At 40.1% G+C, this 25,115-nt stretch overlaps 2 protein-coding genes across 11 annotated transcripts in view; one reads left to right on the top strand and one right to left on the bottom strand.

Annotated features, from left to right (window-relative positions):
• Fdx2 (Adrenodoxin-like protein 2, mitochondrial Ferredoxin 2) overlaps positions 1-25,115 on the bottom strand; it is a 77,169-nt gene that overhangs the window by 24,033 nt on the left and 28,021 nt on the right. Inside the window, exon 1 of one of the 6 annotated variants that reach the window (XM_076531505.1) lies at positions 15,413-15,931. The exons of 4 other annotated variants lie outside the window; for them this stretch is intronic. The gene's annotated coding sequence lies outside the window, so the exon portion shown is untranslated. Of the gene's footprint in view, positions 1-6,488; positions 6,832-15,412; positions 15,932-25,115 lie in introns of those variants that run through there. One more of the 6 variants, XM_076531508.1, reaches the window with a different exon arrangement.
• Positions 17,338-25,115, top strand: part of LOC100876131 (uncharacterized) — a 33,672-nt gene continuing 25,894 nt past the window's right edge. For all 5 annotated transcript variants that reach the window (XM_003703367.3, XM_076531495.1, XM_012285163.2 and 2 more), the window contains exon 1: positions 17,338-17,677. The gene's annotated coding sequence lies outside the window, so the exon portion shown is untranslated. The remainder of the gene's footprint in view (positions 17,678-25,115) is intronic.

The following is a 25,115-nucleotide window of genomic DNA, read 5'->3' as shown; positions in this document are numbered from 1 at the left end:
TCTTCAAACTAATAATTTTTTAAATGATTAAAGCTACCACGATTTTGCTACTAATTATTAAATTTTCTACGTAAACAAGCCTCACCGAATAACACTTGAAGGTTCCTAACAATATACTAATGATACCACTGGCTTGTTCAAGCGAATAAAGATAATTGTACATTGCGTGGATGTTAATATTTTGAATGCTTGGTCGTCATTGGAAAAATCGTGTAAAACGAAGGAGGGCTTGTAAGCAGGCAGGCAGGTCGCGCGAAGGGGTACTTTGCTTAATTAACCGTTTCGCCTACGTCTCGAATTTAATTTTAACTAAGAACCACCACCGGTCGACCGTATTCTTCTCGCAAGTTTCTTCGAGTCTGGAAAAAAGTCGCGGTAACAAGCGTTGCATAACGTCTGAATTCTTTTTGACGCGAAACAATGATATCCAACCATGGAACACTTTTCAGGGACTTTAGCGCAGCTCGAGAGGATTCTTTTGTAGTCATTCTTATCCTTTGTTGTCCCTCCTTCTTGTTTCTTGTAACGGTTCTCCACAAACACGTTGGCTACTGTAATTGACTGTCAAAAAGGCAGAACCTTCGTTTGAGGAATCATTTTACTAAATTGTTGCTAAAATTCTACAAAAAATTCGCACTCCAAAAGCGATGTATTCCGAGTTTTTCAAAAGCGGTAGAAAAGAAAAAGTTTTGTATAAAAAGTGATTAAGCAGAAAGAAAATCAGGGAGAAAAATCTCGTTGATATATTGGCAATTGGAAGAATTATCAATCCTGGCGATGTAACGAGAATTAACGGTACACGATATCTTAATCATAAGAACTACGAGTTTTTATCCACCGGACGGTGGGTCAATATTGAAGCGTCAATTATTCCAGCGAGGGAAATTCAGCTCCGACGATACTCTATATCGAAGTCTGGATTGAAACCGCAACACAGCGTCGCATATTAATTTTGGCATCGATCTGGCATTATAGAGGCGCGATGTTTCAACGAGCGGATCACCGTGAAAATCAAACATTGACTTAACCTTAATGCCTATGTCGCTTCGGAGTCCCGGAAGAAAGGGGAGCAAGTGAACGCTGGCAACGTTTATACGCTTTAATATTCCGAGTCATAAGTTCTTTTAGTTTAAGAGTAATTTCTCGGGATTTACACCCGTGCATAATGATATTTTGAGTGCTGGCGCAATCTGCGTTTTATTACGGGAAAAAACAGGCGATAGCGACTACCTACTGTTATTACGAAATAAAATGTCCACAAATATCTGCATATTAATTCGAATATAGTTAGGTTACATAGAGTACATTCAAACTAGATATCCGCTGAAATATTCAGCATTTAATTTGATCAGCTAATGCATGTTCGGCTAATGGTGGTCACCTAACCGCCATTAGCTGCGCCGTGCTTTTTTATAAAATCCATTTAGCTACCGAGTACTGATGCATCGAAGTACTATTTTGCACGAGGCATATAATTCTGTACGACGAAGATGGCGATATGAACGATGTCGGAAGCAGGGGCATTATCTTTGATAAATTTGGCTGAAGCTATGAAATATGATGTAGATGCATCTCATTATGGTCTGTGGTTCAATTGGAATACAGTGGATTCGGTAGACGGTTTCGTGCATAAAAGTTGTTACGGGTTGTTCTAGATGGTAACGAGATAGAAACACCTATGATTTAATTGCGAATTTTACCCAAAGAAATAAAGTATTTTTGTCGTTTAAAAATAAGTTTCCAAAATGTTAGATGCGAGAGTGAGCAATTAACAATACAGAGAGATATTCGCGATGTTCGAACGAATAGAGTAGCGAATATCCATCACGGGTAGTATCGGTCCCTTAACCGCACTCCACACACCAGTAACCACGGGCACGTGCTTCCAGCCGACACGTCACATATCCGCCGAGTTATTATGTCAAACGCACACGATCGCAACGGAGAGCAGCGTGTACGAAATCACGCTAAGCTCCGTGTTCCGCTTCGAAATTGAACGCATCGCCCGAAATCCACGTCCATCAACCCCTTTCGTTGCCGTGGTCGCCCGTAAGCGGATCTTCCGTAACCTGAGACACTCTATAGTCGCGTGTGAAGTTCGAATTATCTTCCAAGTAATACGGGCTATCGATAATTTTATCCACAAAGACGATGCAATCTATCGACTGACTTAATTAACGCGGAAGTGAATAGTTAATTGTAATTTGAACTGTAGCAAAGAAATTCTCGTCGGGAATAGGAACAATGTTCCGATGGAATCCAACGATATAACAATGCCTTTTAACGAGAAAGTCATCAGAAACAATGTAACATTGTCTCAGAATTCATGAACGCGCATTCACTTTGAGTAATCGATAATCTACAACAGAGCGATTCAAATACTGAACGACTATTATTAAATTTCCAAACTCCATTGGCGAGCACGGAAGAACCACTTCTCAAAATCTCTGTTCGAAAGAGTCTCGTGAAAGAGAACTCCGAAAAACGTCAAGACACTCGTCTTGGATTCCCTTTGAACGCCGACTCTTTTCATTAACATTCTTTATGTGTAAATAACTAACAGTGTAACATCGAAGGCCAGTGGAAGGTATTGAAGTGCTGCGGCAAAAAACCTACTAATGATATCATCAACCAACCTACGTGACGACATTAAACAGGAAACACGGTTAACTATTTGAAATTGCTTCTCCCGCGTGATCATCCTTTTATCTTTAATCTTTTAACGCGGAAAATTAAATGTTTCGTCTATCAAACTGTGCACGTACAACAAAATGGTAAGTACAAATTAAGACTGCACTTTTTATATTTGAAATCTTCCATAACTTTAACAGTGCAAAAATGAAAATAATAAACGTCCCAATGTATCATCTAACGTAAAAAAGTTGGAGTCTATAACGTCAATAGTTTCAGAGAAAAGGTTATTTGGCCCACTCTGTATAATCCTCCATTCCTGCTATCCAATCTTCCGAGCGTAGCTTGAAAGAGAAGTTACGCTTGATTATGAAGGATAATAACCGTTTATCTGTGCACGGGCAGGAATCGCAGGTCCGTGGAGGTTTTATGAATCCGTTATTTATTATCGTTATGAAAAGTAAATGAAAAATCGTGGATTTGAACGTTTTCGATCCATCTGCATCGCAGAAACTCGTTTCAAAGATGGAGCTTGCTCGTTGGACGAGCGTTCAAGAGTTTTATAGCTCTTTCTAGCGGAGTGGGACAGGTTTGCTCGCAAGAACCATACCTCCGCGAGCAACAGCGAGCATAAAGCAGCGTGAACGAATACTTGTTCTTGGAGAGGCGCCATAAGCGAACGAAACCTCGGACAATAACACCGGTCGACATTCCAAGAAAAGTTCTCCGACGTTTTCGCGGTAACCGAGGACATCCACTGCATCTCTTCGCGTCAGCCATGATTTTAGTTCCTCTCCGATTTCTTCTCGATGCATTAATGAATTTAGCGAAAGTAATTTTATTAGGCTTTTGTTACGCTTTCGTCTCTCCTTTTCGCAATTTCGCGGTTAATCCAAAAGCTAACTTTCCACGTTAAACTATGCTTTCGATAAACGTCCTAGATCACGGTGAACGTGTTACTATTTAATACACATTCTAATTTACAAAGATTAAACCACGGTCACCTAAACTATGCACGATAAAGGAAAGCTGCAGTTGTGAAACTACGGTGGAAAATTGAGATAACAGCCGTGGCGGTTAAACAACATCCCATAAATATGTTCCTTAGATACTCGTGCCGATATAAGGTCCAAGTTTTTTCATTAAAAAATATTGGCCAAACGTACGGAGTTAGCCAGCGCCAGTTTTTTCCCTCGATGGAAATAAATTAATCCGTTGTATCAAACTGGCGTTCGGTTGCTGAAAAATCTGCCTGACGTGCCAACTAATTTGGCAATGTAATATCTGTAATCCATCAAATTCGCGCTACTTTCATTTATCAAAGAATGTGTAATTCTTTGTAACAGAAATTGATCAAAGAACATGCGAATGTGCAGTGATTTATAGATGCTGCGAAATCGGTCCATACATTCTGACACGTCTCATCGATCTCGATACGCATATTTCTACTTTCATATTTTTTAAGAAACCAATACGCGAGTGCTAAAAATAAAATTCATTCTAGCATCATACTGTTATCGCGAACAGCACGATTGAAATGTTTGTCGAATCGTACTTAGAAAATCGAGCAAATATTTTGTCGAACAACCGATAAAACTAATTCTGACAATTTGTACAGCGTTTCTAATATAATGGAATAATACGATTATCTTTTATCTCGTCTGGTATCATCACCGATAACGAAGTCGAAGCCTTTAAGCAGGCGGATGGTTTTGAAAATCGCATCTCTAGATGAAATATTTCGTAGTCGATTTCCAATAATAATATCGCTTCCCGTTCGAAACTGAATCAAACCGAACAGCTGCGGATTCGGTTTGTCTCAATTAAACATACGTTTCAGTTTGTAACTATTTTTGATCCGAGAACGTTCGGTTCAAGTGTCGCGAATTCGAAATATCTCTGACGCTGTTGGGGCAATATTACTCGCAACGAAATATTGTTCCCGAGAAAATAAAACGATCGTTTTTTGCCGGACTTCCGACGGAACAATAAACTTATATATTTTAAACAAAAAAAGAACTGTACATTTGTCAAAAGTATTAAATATAATCGCCCGATACACACAAAAATCAAATGTTTTTTAACTTAACTAAATAACTTATTAAATACGAAAGAAAAGACTCCGAAGCAGTACGTTTTACTGTTCGTGATCGTGAGAATATCTCGAAAGCGAAAAAAGGTATCATTTCGTTTGCCGAAGTTGCTGCTAACAATTCGGAACAACAAGAGTGCGTTAACCGTCACGGGACAAAACTTATATCGTTGGAGGCTACCTCCGCCCCCCCGCGTCACCCTCGCCACGATACAGAACGCGCGTTCGAATACATTTCAACCGTTTCTCGAACTTTCCTATGATCTTAAATGATAAGAATTTCAAGTTGAACACTTGTTTTGCAACGAGGAAATTTTTCTTTTTCCCGGATGCGTATGAGTCACTTAGAACCTGATCAATCATATTATATAACGCCGAACAACGATGAATAGATTTATTTTCAATCGTTTGCGGTATATATTAACATATCTGAGAATCTATTCCAAAAACAGCTGTGTGAATTTTCTTCACTTCCATAACTCATTAAACATCTACAGAGTATAGTGTAAATTTTCTGACTAGGTTCGAATTTTCAAAGTTAATCTCTCCTCTGTATCTTCATTTCCTCCGGCTCTCCCTAGATTTTCCTAAAGTTCCAAACAGTTCTAAAAATTCCTCAATTTTCCTAAAGTTTGATATGCAATTTTCAATGTGTATTCTTGCAGAAACCTTCGAGTTATGCTTCGATATTTTTCTTCGAAACATCAGAGGACATAACTCACGAGTTACGAAACTATAAAGAAGGTACAATAACGCATTGAGTTTTCGTAATAAACGCGATCGTAATTTTCTATCGCAATGATCGAAAAATTCCTCGACCATGGGGCTTTTGTGAGGCTCTTTTTTTCAAGCCTCATTATTTCAGCCGATAAGGCTGTTAATTCCTACGCCAGCAATTGTTTGCACATTGTCTCAGTTGGCGCGTTGGCTGACGTGTCAAAAGCGATCTCTCGCACGCTCGTTATCAACACCGTTCAAACAATCCTCGAGACGCGAGCAGCTTTGAATCTTTAATCATTACGGAGAAGATATTTTATTATCTTTTTGCGCGTGATATTCGCCGTTCGATTGTTAACATATGTTAACACGACGAAATTAAAAAACGGGAAAAATTATTGACTCGGATATTGCCGATTTCCTTAAAAAAGATTAGATCTGTTAAATTTCAACGAATCATTTTATAGGAGGATAAAAACGGAGTTAAATGCCAACACGATCTCACTTCTGAATCATAAAATAATTCTCTTTATTATATCTATTCCTATCGTGGTGTAAACGCATCGCTAATACAATATTCATGGATTTTTTGCTCGCTGCATTACCATAACGAGATTGTAAATGTTAAACGGCTAAAATAAAGTAATTTCTATCGTGATTATCCATTCACAATTTCCTATATTTTCTACAAAACATCTGGATGCTCCGTCTGACACGCGATGGACATCGTGAGGGTCACCGGTGGCCGACGCCATTGCTACACGTGTGTAACGGGAACTCCTATTTTCAAATTGCCAAAATTCTAAATTTAAAAGTTATAAAATCCGAGAACTCGTGCACAGAGCCTGTGCTTCGACGAGCACCCGATTTGTGCATCACTGCTACGCATAATTGCGATCGCATCCTGTCGTGCCACATACGTCCGTTTTCACTGCGTTAAACGCGTTAATTCTTATTAAAGTGTGTCGCGCTACACGCGGCCATTTCTACTCGCGGCGAAAGAACATTGGAAAGGAACGGGACAAGAACGCACGCATCAACAACTGACCTGCAGAAACACGTGACGGTGTCTTCGACGTCGATAGAGAAAGAAGTATCGATGGCCGAGTACTTGAGCACCTTTCTATTTCCCAGACCAAACATCGAACCGACACTGGACCGATCCACGAGGATATGCACCGGCACTATCGCACAATGGAAGATAAAGTAAAAAGGGAAGCGCTGGAAGGTCGGAAGAGAAGAAGAGGTGGATAGAGGAAGAGGGGAGACGATCGGAGAGGAGACACAAGATCGCACCGATCAGGGATACATGCAGAGTGAACGAAGAACGAGGCACAAACTGACGGCAACGTTCTCCAGGCGTTCGCCAGGTACCAGCGCCGCGACCGCTATCTGCTATCGGCCGACACACCACGATAAACGGAGAAAGCAACTCGCGGTCGTGACGCTGCCATCTCCAGGAGTGGGGAATAATGCCGATGGAGGGGAATATTGGCGGTCGTGTGAGAGGCGCGGAAAGAGAGAAAAAAGAGCAGGAAAAATGAAGAAAATGAGCATTCGCGCACCTGGACTAACAGGAGATACTATGGCGAGTTGTATATTGATAGGAAAAGTAATGAGTTAAGGGAGAAAGGAAACGTTGCACACCTGGAGTAACACACGAAGGATTCCGTAGTGGATTATATATTAATAGAAAACACCGGGTACAGAAAACGTACACTGTGTACCTGAAATAACAGCGGATGCCACGATGAGTTGTGTACCAACAGCAGTAAACAGAAGAAAAAATGATAGAAATGTGCACTTTGTACCTAGAGTGATAGATAATATAGAGCCAATATCGATAGGAAAAGCAACACGTGAAAGAGGAAGTGCAATGTTGCTATGCACTTCTAGTAGAAGCTACGGTGATATTGATGGAAAAGTGACGAGTGAAAATATAAATGAAGAAAATACTGCACAGTTGGAGTAACAAAGATAACAGTAAAGAGAATACAACTGAAAGAAACAAAGAAACGTAAGATTCTGTGTCTTCTAAATTATGTTCTGACAAGAAAGGAACGAATAGAAGGAAGAGTAAAAGACAAATTCGCTGTATAAATTTTTGAGAAAAATTTCATGATGAATCGTGTTTCTAGAAGAAATAAAAAGAAACGGTTTGTAGTAGGAGATTCTACAATGGATAATATATGGACAGAAAATATGAAAAGAAGGAAAAATGAAGTTCGTCGTATGCCAAGTGCAGCATATAGAAGATTCTGCAGTGGATAACATATTGATAGAGATTCGGTGGTCAGTCGTATATCGATGAGGATTCCACAGTGAGTCACATATTGATTCTATAGTCATAGATTCTATAGTCATATACCAACACAAAAAACATGACGGAGATGAAAAAGTCCATTATACTGAAGCAACTATAAATTTCTACTGCGACTAATATGTTTTTTGCACTTGAAATTTTCATTTGGTAATTCAAGACTAAAATAATAAACATACCAAGTAAGGGGACGTGTTAATAATCGTTTGCTTTATACAAATATTATCTTGAAATAAACAAATATACGGTATAGAGTTGTATACAGAAAGGAGAAAGAAATATACGGAGGCAAAATATGTGTGAATTTTTGCGAAAGAGAATGAGGCAGGGGGTTAAAATCTGCGCACAAAGGGGCTTCCTCCCTAAGGACGGTATTTCTGTCTCTCTGTTTCCCTCTTCTTCGTTCGTCTTCTCTATCCTTCATCATCCAACATCAATTGCAGTTTCTCTCTTTCTATCGTTCTAATGCAATTACGGGAGAAACTAGCGATCAGCGAAACCGAACAAGTTCTTTCGCCTCGGTATTCGCTGCTTACAGTCTCCGTCACGATATAGCGATATCGTAAAACTCTTCAGAATCCAAAGTGCATAAAATCGATTCGGGGAAAAGCGAGATCTTGCAGCTTTCGATTTCGTCGAACGTCGACCACAGTTTAATTTACGAACTCGCTGTATCAAAGCGGGGACTATATCTTTGACATCGCGACGATGACTACACCAATCTACGAAGGTGAGGTCGAACAACTCTCTTTGCGATTACAAGGTTTGTCATGTAACTCATATTTTTCAAGCAAGCACCGACAGAATAATCCATTTAATTTTTCAAACTGAATCTGTGCAATCCTTTTTCGAGTATACAGAGATTTGTTTCCCGATCAAAACAATGCGCTGATTTCTCGTGGGTATCGATATTAACAATATGAGAATACTTTGTCCGAGCACGATTTACATTCTAGGATAACACTGAATTTTAATTCGTTCTCGATACATAAAGAGTAGGTGCAAGAATAGCAACCGAAGAAAATAATGAAGTGCAAAATGAAGAACAATATTTCAGTTCCCAATGAACATAATCGTATCTAATTTTACGATTAACTAAATCGACGTTACCTATAATAGTAAAGTAAGAAACGAAGGAGTTAACACGCGAGTTATTACAAGAGCAGTTAAAAGAAAAGAAAGGTCACGGGGTCGTACCAGCAGGATGTTTAAATTAAAGTCGAATCGCCACGAAAGTAAACACGGGACGAAAGTAACTTTGTTTGCGAACAATATGAACCGTACGTGCATTATCGCGAATTGATATACCTACGTACATATTTTCTGGACGAAGCAGTAGGCGCAACTGGTTCACAGGCTTCGAGCCGCAAAATACGAAAGGTTAAGGCCAGCTACTGCATGATATAACGTTTCGTAACGTATGATATATGCAATTGTAAAATAAAATATTGTTTTACTCAAAGTGCTTCGCCTACTTCGAAATGATCGATAAGGGTAGATTTATCCTAAATCTTTCGTTCCGTTTCTTTGCGTGGCATTAAAATACGAGATCCTTTACAATGAGGATTTACAATGAAATAATAACTTCCCGTAAGTAAGATCCAGCAAAAACCTGCTACCGCTAAACAGGTCACGATCGCGTTTGAAACGGACGTTAAAAAAAGGAGAAAAACGAACAAAAAGGGCGGAAGAATAAAAAGAAAAGGAGGTACAATTTCTTTGAAACAGAGCTGAAATTAAAGAACAATTCGCAGCCGTTCTCGAGGAAGAAGGGCGAACTCGTGAAAAGTGGCTCGCTGTGAGCAACAGCAAAAAAAAAAGGTAGAGCGAAACGACGCAAAGTAGTCCAGAAGATGTATCGGTTATCGATAAAAATTCAATCAAACGAATTACGGGAAACTCGAGCAATGGAAACGACAGAGCGAAACACGAAACACGAAGGTATCGAACGTGAAACGTGGTAGCGCTGTCAGAGACCAATTCGGTTATCTCTTTCATAGCGGTACGATAAATATTGACACTAATTAACTTATGGTGGCTCGCACCGACTCGAATTTGTGGCACGCTGTTCGAATCGTACGAAATTAACGCGGTTTGATAGGTCGTGGCGACTCGAGAATTAATTAAAAGGTTACGCGCTTTCGGAGATATCCAAATAACTCGTATCAGTTGATTTTTACAAAAATATAAAAGGCACAGGTGGTATTTTTATAAAGGTGCAGGAGGGCTACAAAGATCAGGCAGAATTATATAATCCCATGGTTTACCGAAGCTTAAGTCGAATCTTTTTATTTCGATTCCGTATAAAGTCGAGAATCTAATCGAATTTGTGAGAAAGATTACGCAACTGTACTCGCACCTGTTTACATTCCAGATAGAAAAATGTATGGAAGTTGCGACACGTTGCGCCGCGAGAATAGGAACGGGTGAGGATTGTTGGCGGCGTCAATTATTTTAGCCCGTCTGCCCGTGAATCGAGTGACATTTATCCATTCACGAGTATCGTTGCCAACGAACGTCGGACGACATTACCGTGAAAAATGAACGCGAAGATAACGAGAACTTGGCGATGAATGTCAAGTAAATACAACATCGCCAGCTAGGGACGATTACGTGCTCTAACACGTCCTGCGGGAACCATGTCTCCGTTTCGGGATTAAGATGAACCGTGATACTCGGTTTACCTCTATCTATATACCTCTTTCTTATCCTCGCGCAAGGACAAGCTTTCGACTGTCCCTTTTTCGTGATCCGTGAAAAAAGTACGATTTAATCTCCTGGGCGTTGAAGTTGTTGCTATTAATTCTCTGTACTTTCGGAATGCTGTGCGTGCGATACCGCTTGCAATTACGACACGCGAAGGATACAAAACGATTTTTCAACGTTAAAAATGACTTTCGATTATTACCACGGATTACGGTGTGAAATTTGTACCGTCATTTTATTGTTACGTACTACATTACAATGCAGTGTATTACCAGACGTTGCGTTACTACGCCTTGCGTTATAGCTGATGCTATCGATTATCGATACAGTATGGATATTTAATGATACATCGGTAACATCGTTAAGACATCGTTAAGGCTAATGAGAGCGACCGAGAGTAGAACATCTTCGTACGAGGTAAACCTAATCTAATACAACCCTAATTTTATTAATCGAATCTGTTTAAAGGAGATTTTAATTTTAAAGGAGAATTAGAGTTCGATGATGAGATTGTTCATTGAATTTTGGAGCTTAACGATATTTCACGCGCAACTACTGGTCACGTCCAGGTGAAAAAATGAAACGAATATTACTGCTCGATGAGATTTTAGAAGAAAGTTTCCCTGTCAGAAATAAAACGCATAAAGCGATATTGCGCGATAAGTTTGTTTGCGGAAAGGGCGACAACGCATACGGTACCAACACGTGTACGTGCACGTAAAGTTGTGTAACGTCGTATCGTTAGCGAAAGCTGCTATCGTCAAAAGTTTCGATAAAACTACTTTATCTGGACAGACTGTGTAAGTTGGTCGGGCGTGAATATATCTAAGGAATACAATGCGCCACGTTTTATATTCTACCCGCGTACGCGGTGTTCAACAACCTACGTCTAACCCGTGTATTATCTTACGAATCCTTGCTTCGCTCGGATATACGAATGTCGAAACAACTAAACTTTCGGAAACTAACGATGTAAAAGATAGCGAGACGAAAAATCTCGCTTGATTCGAGGAGTAAATAGAGTCGCGGAGAAGGTGTCCAACAAGTTACATAAACTTTCTCGATAAGAGCAACTAGGAATCGGTGACTGTTAACGGTAGATGTGACAGGAAACGGCACGATGTCGCAGAAGCTCGAGAACGTCGCAGGAGGCTTTGGCGAAAAATCGCGCGTGATTCATCGAGGAAGCCGATCTGCTCGCGAAACACCGTGACTCATCGGGCAGCTCGGTTTCGAGCCAGCGATCACACTATTTGCCTGATTTTTCCGCGCTGTCCCGTCGCCGTAAACACGCCGAGCAACGGATGGAAGTGTTTCGAGTGTACACGACCTGTATACACGCCCACTGACTGGCCACAATCACCGAACCATTGTCTTCTGTTTTGCTCGAGAGATCTCCCAGAGAGCAACGTTTCCTATCCTACCACCGCTAACGACCGCTGCAAAACGATTTAGCCATCTGGAGTTGGCCAACGTATCGGCGAATTACGGTATTAATGTATCGCCAACTGTCCTGATACAGCGCAGTCCCGTTTTATTGCCACCGTATCGTTCACCGACCCCGTTTCCAAATTTTCGAAAGCAAATTGCTTCATATTTTCCATAGAATGTCTCGCGTTTCAAGAAAACAACCTATCAATATTTTATGTTTCTAATTGCGTTGCAGATCGGATTTTCCACAAATAGAACACACCTTGTTTTTTTTTGTTTTTCCTATATCGCCAGAGGAGTGGAGTCACAGAAATAAAAGTTTATTTCATTCAAATTGACGCAATTAAACTACTATTGCGCGCATATAAGCAGAAAACATTCGCAATGTTTCAACTGCATTTTTCAGTCACCTTTTGTGAATCATATACTAGGTCGCTTTTTATAAAATGTTAATCAACTGCGATTTAAAATGTTGCACACTGCATTTCAAAGCGATAAACGACTTGAACGATTTTCAAAATGAACGAATAGACCACTGGAATGAACAGCCTTATCGCGAGCTCCCTTTCTGTTCCACTCACCGCGATAAAACCATATTTTCAACCACAACAGGAAATTAAAACAAGAACATTAAACCACAAATTGCAGTATATTTTTCCGTTGTTCATTCTTCACGCTTTGACGAATCTGATGGAGTTTAGAAATTTCAAACTTACTTTGAATTTTTGACGATAGAGGTTTGGCAAGAAAGTTCCCTTTATATGGCCTTTTCTACAGTCTCTTCCGATGCTACAGTCTTAATTAGAGCCAGATATCAGAACTTCGTTATAAATGTGCCGATACTGAAAATTCTGAAGCGAAATATTAAATACCAATGAGAAAGAAGGCCATATATCGAAACTACGTTATAAGTGTGCTAAATCTAAAAATTCCGACGTAAAAGATTAAACGTTTAAGTCACCGATGACAGCAGCCAGTGTTCGATTGAACTGACGGCGAAAAAAAAATTATTTACGTGAACGTGATTATTTACATATTTCACACATTCTCGCAGGTTTTGTCTGTACGGATGAATTATTGCTTTACGCACCGTCAGCGTAAAAAACATCAGTGAAATTAGCGTAGTGAACTCTTAAGGCGACAACGAACGACGACGAAATAAATTAAGATTCATCGACACTGTTATATTTAATTTTTATTGAGGTCAGAGTCGCCCCTACAGATTACGAGGCCCCACACAGAAGTCGATACTATTCGAAACATCCATATAATTTCTCTTTTTAAATTCTAGGGGCGACTCTGATCGAGAATCGTTCGAAAAAGCACAATAAGTTATAATGTTATCTCGGTGTTACAACAATAAATACAATGGACAGGTTTTTATATTGTGATAAAGGAGTACGCTTCGCAGTCTTATCACGATCGACAACAGATTTCGATAAAAATTTCATTGATATTTGTTATCGATTGCAATAAGAAAAATATAAGAACGTAAATATCAGGTTTTCTTTTGTATCGATATTATAATTAATTCAATGCTAACACAATAAATATACTATATTTTACTATACCAGAATATTTAAGTTTATAGTTACTCACAGAATTGAACGCATCTTCATAAAAATCGCAAGCGGAATTAACACAAAATTATATATAAATATGTGCATGATATATGAATTAAAAGAGCACAAGTGTTTTGTCACTCCTGTATATTATTACCTTTATATGTTATCTTAAATACGTATTTTCCCTGCAATTTCCGCGTCTCAATTTTATGAGTAACCGTGCATCAGACACAATAACGAACGTTACCGAACATGACAAGCACAAATAAACACGTATGTACTACACGTGTCACGGTATGATCAAAGAAAGAAATATAAGGGCAACGTGACGCATGTTCATTATTAATACTACACAAACAGGTAATCCAATTCTATTTCTACGAGTAATCCAACAAATGATAACCTAAAAATTCAATAGACATACTATTTTGGTTTACGGGTCTAACTACTCTGTCTCAACGAATAATATATTTATTGAATCTTCGAAAAACATTTTTGAAGATATCACAATAAATGTCATCAACATGTAAAGGCTCATAATGACAAACGCAATACCACTCGATATGTAACACTACGTAAGAAAATAATAAACGTTACGTCTTTAACAGTTTTTCTCGAAAGATAACAATTTACGTTTACGTAAGTTCAAATAAACCGCGTGTACTTTCTCGACTCTTACGTATCGCACGATAAAAATGGATGAAAATAAGAAATTTAATAAACGTAATACAAGTTATATATAACTTGTCATTTTAATAACAAGTCATTTACTTTTAACGTGTATATTTTAGGGTGACCATTAATTTCTTAATTTTGTCAATACCTTTGCTAATCATGCTTAAAAAATTATATTGTATCTTTCTTCTATAACAAATATTCGGTGAAGTAACTGCAGTAGTTAACCTACAATTTATAACACTAAATAGTTAAGTTAGGTCTGCTCGTATTAAAATAGGAATAAGTTAGGTTAAGTTATAAGTGGAATCATATTAGGGTAGGTTAAGTCGGAGAGCAATTAGCGTTACTCAAAATAAATTGTTAAATACTGTATCGAAAGTATCGATTTTGAGAAAGTTATTATTAATCAGCATTTGAAACAGATGCAAAATAATCCTCTTTGAACTCGAATTGAAATATTCAAAATAAAATGCTAGTCATCTTCCAGTATAAACAGGACTGCCACGTACAAACGAATACGAAACTTTGTCATTTTTTTATAAAATGTTCTTGCGACATTTCGTTTATGATAAACTGTTAATAATTAAAATAACTTATTTCCAATAAAGTGTCACACGTTTGAATTAACACATTTTGTCGAACTGCGGAAAAGGATTACGCACAAATGTTGGTTAAAATTTTGTATTTTCACATTAAATTCACCGTGAAAATAAATGGTCACCCTAACACGCGTTCGATCGTTCTCTAACGTTCCTTCGAGTCGATCATTTCGCGTACGAATATCGATATCCTTGACTTACGATCTTTTAACCTTCTCTCAACGACGGACAATTGACACTGTCATCGTGCGGTTGTCAGCGATTTTACCCGAAAATACGACATACACAAACGAACAACTATGGAAAAACAGGGCAACGATTCGCGCTCGAATGACAGTATTCCATCCACGCGTTTATTCCGCGACTGTAGCGGACGAAATTTAGAATGACATCGCGCGAATCGATGCAATTCGATTGGTCAGTGACACAGAAAGTCCTGCGATTTACTTTCTCTTCGAAAACAAAAAAGAAAACAAGTCGAACAATTATTAAGAGCGAGACGAAGTAGCGAACCGTATCGAGAGAGCGTCAACCTCGAACAGGGAGGTTAGGGCCATCAAACGAGACGTCGAGGTTAACCTTTCCTTTTTTCCCTTCGTTGATTCCGTTGTCACGGATAATCGTAGCTCGAACGTGAAAATTTCCTTCCAACTAAGCAAAAAAAGAAACTTACCCCATAAACCAGTCCACGGTATCGCGGAGATACTCGGGTAACCTATCCAGCTTGGATGATTTTCAGTTGGATCACCGCTGAGGAAAGTAGCACGAGAGTCGAGAAAACAAAATAAATTCTCTCACTCTCCACTAGCACCAACAGCAGCAGCAGCAGCAGCAGCAGCGGCGCACGTTTCGCGATCTCGTAAAATTTAACATGGCGAAGCTCTATTGTCACCTGTTCCCGTCATGCCTCACTTGCTTGACCCCCCCCTTCGCCCGAAAAATACGACCGATTTATCGCCGCCACCGCGTAACTCTTCTTCGTTAATTCTTATTTGTGTCTGTTCTTTCCTCGATACGCCGTCAATCTATCTCTATCGATTGAAAATCAACGCAGAACACCGCACGACGAGGAAACTCGCGTTAAACAGCACAGCTGATCACCTAACGTTGGAACGAACTCACTCGCACACCCCCGTTTTACTACCTGACTGCAGAGGGTAGTACCTCCCGCGCGTGTTATTCACAGACAGACAGTTCCCGACACGGCCATGGATTATGTGATAGACAGATGGTAAAACATTTTTCGAGTCGGTATTGCTGAACGAGATACGTGCAGGGTTCTATCGATTCTACGGAAGAGCACGTTCGTTCCGCGCAGCTCGACCGAGCTCGACCAGTCGTTTTCCACTTCGTCGGTCATGTACGTGGCGGGAAAGAACGAATGAATAGTAGTGACAAATGATAATGTAGTTATTTGTGACAAAACGCTTTAGAAGCTCCAAGAATTCGAGCAGCAAAATTTAGCTCCATTAGTATCGTTGGACTACCGCTAGGTGACTTGCATTTAGTTTATAAAACTCAGAGTAACGTAAAAAAGAATTCGGAACTCCTCTATGTACTGCGCAAATAAAGTAATAGATAATACTAAGATTTGCAATGCATATATATTTCTGTTAATTACTAAATATTAAAAATATTCTAACATAATTGGTATTCTAGTTTTTAAATCGCGACAAATAATCGATAAATTGTAATTATTCATCAGTGAAATGGCAAAAAGTATTTGGGAATGATTTCCCGCCATAAATTTTTTTTACACCACTGTGTTCTTAGTGAGTAGAACATCTATTCGCGTCAGGTTTCTGTTTTATCGACTTCAATGCTTGCTACTAGATGGCGCCTACAGTATCTTTTTCAAAGCGCGCACTAATATGAAATCAAAAAATCGTAATAAGACAGCACGTGACGACATAAGACGTAATGGTACATTCACGTGCAACGTAGGTTTTCTTTGGATGCATGTGTGAACTTGAAAATGTTCTCGTTTGTCATATTTTTCCTGAAGAAGTCAGATTTGCTTTTGATTGTACAGTTGCCTTATAGGGTTCTGTAAAGGAAAACGACGATCTACAAGAGAAATGCATAGTAAATTATCGAGCATAATGATCGCGTGTATTGACGTTCGAGTGCTGTAGCACATGATAGGGCCTCCTTTCTCTACAACACCATTTTTTCTAGAAACTACTGCGCTCGATACAACGCGAGATGATACAATGTAGAATAATGCAGCGCGGAAACAATACATTTTTACATAATAAATGATGATACAACGAGTGGCGATATAACGCGTGGATGTGCAACGCCTAGAGACGCAACAATTGACTATATAGTGCGAGAGGCGGCGCACTTCGTTTCCCGCGATTTACGGACTTCTGCGACCCGTGCGAACTGCGTAGTAAATGTTCCGAGCTTCTATGCATAGTACACAAGGAAATACGAGATATCCTTATAAAATTGATAATTTAGTTATTTGATCGCGTATAGTTTTAGAACCCAACTCCAGAAATGTTCGCACCGGCCCTGCCCCTTCTCCTACACCATCAACGAACTGCACGGTACTACGATCAGTCGGTCGGCGCGGCGCGGCGGGCGGCGGTTTAGTCTGTGTTGATCGTTCGCACGGTTTACATCGCGCGCGTTTCTCGCCGTTGGAGCGTAACCGCCGGCTTCTCGTAGCAATCGGTTATTGGGAACGACAGCCGTCAATTGACGTTTCTTGTGTGTGGGAAACTCGTTGGAGTCTGCGCGAACGACGCGGACGAATCGCGTCGCGTGTACGCGAGCCCGCTGAACTCTCACGTGTGCATTTGAATTTTCGAAAACGAGCAAGTGCCGGGTGGTGCAGGTGTGTTGTTCGGTGCAAAAGGTGGTGCTCGGGCCTGTTCGGTGCATTCTCGTCTTCGAAAACGTTGGCAGAGCCAGCGGAATGTGGCACGAGGTGAGTTAGCAGCCCGCCCGGTTTCGTCGAGACCAGGGACGGATCTTGGCGGGCCCTTTTACATACATCTACGTTTCGCGACATACTCTAATCTCCTACCGTGCTATCAAATTTCGGGACGGAATAATTTATGTGCTCGTTGGATCATTTGAGAAAGTTCTTCAGTGACCGTTATGATCTTCTACAGTATTTCGATTAAGAAAGTTAATACGATATAATTATAATCGAACGCGTGACATGACAGTGAGATCGACTTAACCATTTCTCTCGTTTTCATGATATATTCTATACGGGTTCTTCAAACGATTATTCGTTACAGAGATCACGTGATCAAAATGTCGAAAAGTTTACGATCTCGTGTATTGAACGTACAACCTATATGTCAGTGTATTTATTATTTGCGTCCGTAGTTTAAAATTTGTAGCTCGTAGGTTAAAAACAGGTTTTATTTGAAACTTGAATCCGTTATTGTAACACGGAGGAAAGTAACGTTCTCATTCGTCGAGATGCGATCGATAAATACGTTACGCGCCAACTGTTTGCTAAAAAAGTTTGAACGATAGTAAGTTCGAACGATACATCGAAACGGACAGCAATATAATCGAAGTGTATCGCGATGGATGCGATAAGTACGTTTGAAATTAACATAATATTATGACATTTTGGAACAATGTTCCATTATCAATTGCAAATTAAATTTATATTTAGATATTTTGATCGTAAATAAGATTATAAATGTTACTCGAATTCTATGCGTACCTTATAAATTAATTCCTATTATACGGTTAAGTTGAATCAAAATTATATTTAGTTAGCATGAAATATGTATAGACGATGAATTATTTACACGATACGTGAGAGAATAATTGATTAATCGAGATAAAAGGGTCCAAGTTGAAAAGGGTCGAAGAATTCCAGTTATGTGGTTGACTGGCAGATGTTGTTCCAGGCAAATGGTTCACAGTTGGCATAATAATGGGGTCACGTACGAGATTAGCCTGCTCCTTACGTCATTGCCATAACTTTATCCTCTTTGTTATTCCATATCTATGTATGCCAAACTTTGTTCGAATGACCTATTTATTCATTCTTAAGAAGTATACACTTGCAAATTATATACTTTTCTGCAGCCAAGATTACGTGAACGTATATCACTAGCGTATCACACTGTTGATCTTGCGAAGCTGGCGGAGGGTGAAACGGTGGTTGTACATGTATTATTAATAGGCTTATCAGTATCATTCCTATTAGAGTTTTTAATTCCAGAAAGACCAGGGTGGAGTATATATTATTAATAGGGTTGTAAGGACTTCTAACCCGGGAAAGACTGTAGGGGTTGGGGTTCTTTCTATTTCAAAGTATCTGAAGTACGTTGCAAAGTATGGGGCAATCTTTACGAATGTAGGGTTATCCAAGTACGTATATGGGGGTCTGCTATTTTCACGCGCAGTAAACCCAGTTTATCATTCGAAGCAAAAACATTGGCATGTCGAAAGATGTCAGGAAAGTCGAGATTGACGGTCCCCCGTGGTTTTCGAAGACTTACGTCGTCCCTGAACGAGGAGCAAGGAGAGGTGGTCTCGCGATTCGTATACGCAGGATATTTTGTACCCGTTACTCCCTCGGACGCATTCCATCTCACGCTGTTGAATCGCAGCGAAGATTAATTTGTCTTTCGGACATTCTAACGTTTGATCGTAGTACGCGTCTTTCTTCCGTTTCCGTTAGAACGCGATTCATCTTCCATTAGCTCCGTCTCTGTTTCGTAACAGAGATGGTTGTCGATCGTTCACTCGTTCGAGAATTCGACGCGTCGACTGCTATAGGGGTCACCGGTGACCGGTATCACGAATTTGGTATATTCAAGTAACCGAACATAGAAACATCAATGTTGTACTTTAATTAAAGAAACAGTTCTATTATAAATAGAACTGCAATTGCGCTACAAATATTTTACGATATACTGATGGGCATCTCAGGGAGATTAACTCGTTCGCTGAAGATTGTGAATAAATTTTCAGATCTACCTGGAATATAGGGGAGTCCAAACAAAATCCAGAAAGCGAAAATTATGTACTTATGCAGCAGAAGTAAAAGGACTTTGCACGTGCCATTAAGGGGGAAAATTGTGTTTGATATTTCTTGTGCGGAGCTCGCCAAGCATTATTCTGTTGTCGACCTTGTCAGGCAATTACGATAATCCATTTTAGGGATTGGAAGTACTTACAATTATATTATCCTTCTTTTCAATTTCAGAGGATCAATTGTGTAATCTGCGAAGTTGTCGACAAGAAAAGACCTTAGCGCATCAGTGTTGTACAACGTTCATTGTCAGTGTTACTAGGTAGTCTACCAGTCGTTTTTCAAAGCTTTCATTAGATAACCCCTCAAGAAACAATAACCCGATATTTTTCTCTTAATTCGCGAATTGTCGAAACTTCGAGCTTGCAAAGAGTGTTTTCGAGCCGACAAGGAGAGTTTCTCGATTGGGTTAGCGTAGAACCGAAGAAAAATCCGTTCTGTCAGTCGTAGGTTGAGCCCTGCCGATGAAGGTATACGAAGGTTATGCTGTAGCAAAGGCACTCCTTAGTTCTGGCTCAAGGTCGGACTATTAAGAGGCCAAAGCACACCGACGGGTTTACGTCTCGTCGTTACGAAGAACGGCATACCGCGACAGACTTTCAGTTAGGAAATAGTGAAAACGGCGAAAAGCCGGGGGCACGAATTTCTCACGACGCGAACTCTTCGCTGCTTCTTCCATGCGGTCTATCGATTACGCTGTCATTAATATCGTCCAAATTTTTATGTATCACTTTTTCACAAGTTCATTGCAAGATGTTACATAACTTTGGTATGTCAACCTTTTTCCTATAGTTGCCTCTGATAAAAAATATACTCATTCTTATCAAAGGTATATGTTAATGAAATAACTTTATTTGCAAAACCTTAGGGTTTAAGTCCGCCTACTTGTCTCTTGCTTTACAAAATAAAAAGATGGAAGAAAACCTTTATGACATAACATTATATATGCTGTGAGATCTGGATTGATAAGTGCATAATCGTTCTCCCTCGTTTATATGATCTAATCCCTAGTAATCCAGTCTCGAATGGTCGTATTTATGGTCCTCCGCATTTATCGTTTAGTTCAAGCCCTTTCTAAAACGATAGAGATTTTAGTGTTCGTAAATAAAATTTCGAGTAATTGGACATGCGTTAGTTTTTAGCACAGGAGCTTTACAGAGGATTAATTAGCTGCAGATGTTTATGCATTTACAAAATACTAAAGCGTGTAATACTTGAATTATAGACATAATACGAATAAAAAAATATAGAATAAATTGTTTGAAATTATCGAGAAATAGATAAATTAAAGTAACTTTTTGTCTTCAGGAAGTATTTAATCCGTAGTAACATATCTTTCGCAGGTATCGGAAATCTAATTATGCATTTTCGTTGGATTCAAGTTTCTCATTCATACCGATGATACTTATCGAGATAAGTCGTTGGGTTCAATCAATATAATTGCGTAATTCTACTTTGAAACGCTTCTGGGTAACGAGACAGCATTTTTTTAATTATCCGGTTGTGCTTGAACGCTCCACGCTTCTTGTATAAATCCACCAGTAATAGTTTTAAGTAGAAAAGTGAGATATATATACGCATACATAGTTCCTTCCTCCGGTATGGTTTCAGATTTATAAAGTACGCTGGTTATGCGCGCATCTCGTGTTTCCAATAAAACGATGAAAAATCGAGGAAGTAGGAATTTGGCCTTGGATCGAACAACTGGCTCGGCCTTGAATCCTTGCGGGTAACAATATTCCGTGAACGATGACGAATTTCTTAATTACCTTTATGTTCGCACATATTTCCAACTTCTACCTCTACCGCCAGCTGAATAACAGTCGTTTGGGTTTCAGATTTAAACACTATCAGAGTCAGATTTCAGTTTATGACTTCCATCGTAAAATTTCTAGGAGCGTTTTATAAAATTTAAAAGTTCGTAAATTTCCAAGTTTGGAATTGTAATAGACGATTACAGTAAATTATATCGTAATTTATTATAGTACTAGTACAGTCCTGCCATAGATCTCGAGTGGTTATCATAGGCAACCAAAGTTTGAATAATCGCCGAGGATGTTGCCACAATGATTCGTACTTGATCTCGTTCGAGAGCATCGCCGATTCGAGCGTGATTCGTCTCTCGAGACTGTTGCATACTTTCAAAGGCACTGGTCGAAGTGACAAAAAAGGGAGGAAAGCGAACGGGAGAAAGAGAAACGGAAGCAGAATGAAAAGTGATCGCATTAAGGGGCGCAAATGCCAGCAAAACGCCGGGTTACAGAGTCAAGCGATACTCGCGCGGCATGTCGTCGACTTGTGCGGTCGTTCCACGGCAATTTTGTAATTTTCCTTTTTTCGTTGCTCACTTTTGTTCCACGGTGCATCGTTTCCTAGCGCATTTCATTTTCCCATCTTTGATTCGTGGAGCTCAACGAGCGTAAAACGTCAAAGTTCAAAGCGAAATCGCATGGTCCAATTAGTGCGGCAATTCTTCTGTCGAGATGAGCGATCACGAATGTACATTTTAATAACATGCATCGCCGATTTCGTAACAGAAACGTACTCGTACGTGCGATGGTTCGTTGACACAAACGGGATACGTAATTAAGGGTAAAACGGAAAGAAAAATGGTTGTAAATCGTTGCACGACGACGGTTCTTTTTATCCGCGAGTCCCGTGAATTATCTCGGATGCAATATGGCAGAGTCGGTTGGCCGGTTGACTACACTGGCTGAAGTAGCAACGTTGACTTCTTCTGTGGAATCGCGCGGATGGAAGGCCATTCGGTAGAAAAAGAAGTAACGCGAAGGCTCGTCAACGAGAGTGACTCTGTCTGTAAATGATCAGGAGCACGAGGCTGGACAGTTGTTGCCTTTTGAAGCGGCGACGAGTGAGTTGCGAAACCGGCACGACGTCCGCCAGTTACACCGGTCCCGCCGCTATTCTTCTTTAACCCTTTCGCTACGAAGGGCGTATATTCTTGCTCTCCAAAAATAGTCATTTACCAATGGCACGCGGATCCTTGAGCGCTCAATCGATGCGTAGATTCGATGCGTAATGCGAAATCAAGCCACTTAACAGTTGCGAAAGGCATAAAAAACTGTTGAGGCACTGTTAAGGAGCGCAAACCATTTTTAACCGGCAACTTTGGTTAATTGCATCGATCGATGGCGATGTTCGCTACTGCGTTACTGTGCGTGGTAACGTCATCCTACATGTTATATATTTTGAGAGAAGCCTATTTTTGTATTAGCAACAAGCATGGAGACCTTCGACGAGCTGGACGTATAAATCATTCGAGGTCTCCTTCAAGGAAATCTATGTTCACGAAGATTACAGAGTTTTGTAAACTGTTAAGTAGGGTAAATCCAGCCTAAAAATAGAATAACGAGAACCGAATTCAGCAGAAATTATGCAGAATGTGGTTTAGTGAAAAATAAGATTGGAGAATCGTGTCGAGATTAGCAACAGGAAGTAAGGTCTATTATGACGAAAAAGTTGCAACGTCCCCAAATTTATATCACCTCCGCTACGTAACAGCGTTACCAAGACGGTGGATTGTCGACGGTTGGGAAACGCTGGCATAGACAGGCAGATAGAGAAGGAAGAAGATGAAGAAAAACGAGGAGTAAAAGGAAAAGAGCGAGAAGAAGAGTGACGAAAGAGCGAAAGAGAAAAGAAAGGAAGAACCGGAGCCCCAATGTCCATTCAGCAGGCACCTGCCACGTTAAATTCAAGCGGGCCAGAGCCTGGCTGGATGGGTGCTTCTTTCGAACGGGGAGTACACGCGAAAGAGAAAGAAAGCGACCAGCTAAGAAATAAAGAGGAAGAGAATTAGCTCGTTTAAGATGGAAAAGGATGAAAAGGACGGGAACAGGGAAGGAAGAAGAGGCGCCCTGTAGGTACATCTCTCTTACATCACTCTGGCCTGCTCGTCCTTCCCGAGCCAGACCAAAGAAAATAAGCAGAGATATCACGCCGATAATGTAACCTCCTCTTCTCTCCTTGATTCTCCCTCTACCTGATTCTCGTCGTTGACCGATTGAAATTTTCGGCTCCCTTCTTTTCCGAGGTACTTAGGTGAAATTTTACTTTTACGTAGTTTCTCAGCGTGTCAAAATTCATGAAAGGAAAGAGTGTCTTCCTATGTCCTGTAGTCCACAACAGGTTGATAGTGAACATCTGATTGTGTGAAGACTAATATTGTAATCGATATACGAGAACGACCCTTGGTATAAAAAAACGAATAATACAAAATTTGAAAGCATTTAAATACCACAGCGATCCGCTATTCGCGGGTTAAAGAATTAATCTGTCCCACAAAGGATCTTTTGATTCGAAACACCGTGTATACGTCACGCGCAACGAAATGATTAACACCCATTAGAATGTCTGTAACATCTGAACGGAGATTTGAATGAAATATTCGTTGTCTCGTCCCTCCTATTAACTGGCCGTTTAAGACGGTATCCTATACTGTTATAACGGACGAGCAATCGCACCAGTCATACGTAATGCTTCTTTCAATGCCGGCTAGTCGCAAAATCACATTGAAACCGGCTACCAATGTATGTATATAACAGAGGATATCCTCAATCGCTACCTGCTGGTTCTTACGTGGAGCGTCAAAGCATGTCGCGGAATTGCTCGAAGGGTATTTCTCCAACGAATTCGCACAGTCATTCCAACAATGTGGTTAGTTGCATCAATAACCCTTTTCTTCCTGTGTTTTTGCCAACGTTTACACTCATTATACTCGTTCGCGAAGGCAGTTATACCCGAGCATAATAAATGATCCCCTTCGCCGTTTCGCACACGGCTTTTCCTCTTCCTCGTGCGTTTGTTTCCCGAATACCTTGCCGAGTAACGCGACATCGATCAACCGGATGATTCAGGCGAAACCGCTTTTTAACTGCTCATCTTACAAATATGTTTTCTCTCTTTCGTTAATCGCGTTCAACAGATCTGCAAGATGCTTGGAAATATTTGGTTAAAATTAAAAGTATTTCAACGTGTTTCTGTACCGACAGGAATGGTACGAGCACCGGTTTCTCTAGGTACGATATCAGCTTACCGGTAAGCAATTCTGCGATTATCCGAACGAGAAGCACGAAACATAATATTATTATCAAGCAGCACAATTTCGATAACTATTCGATCCTTCCGAAGCAATCGGTATCTATCACCGTCCTTCTCGTCGTACCAGAGACATGGTTATCCGTACAGACGACACTCGCGTGGGCGGATTAACACGTAATATCCTGTTACCCAACGGTAAAACTCGTAGACGAGTTATCAACCGCGTTTTTCCCTTTAACATCCTTTCTCGAGCGCAAGTTTTCTCCAAGTTGTTCCGTAAGAGCGACCTACGGGA

This window comes from Megachile rotundata, chromosome 5, assembly GCF_050947335.1.
Source record: "Megachile rotundata isolate GNS110a chromosome 5, iyMegRotu1, whole genome shotgun sequence".
NCBI classification, from domain to species: domain Eukaryota; kingdom Metazoa; phylum Arthropoda; class Insecta; order Hymenoptera; family Megachilidae; genus Megachile; species Megachile rotundata.
The sequence above is the reverse complement of the archived record's forward strand: the minus strand, read 5'-3'. Positions and strand labels throughout refer to the sequence as shown.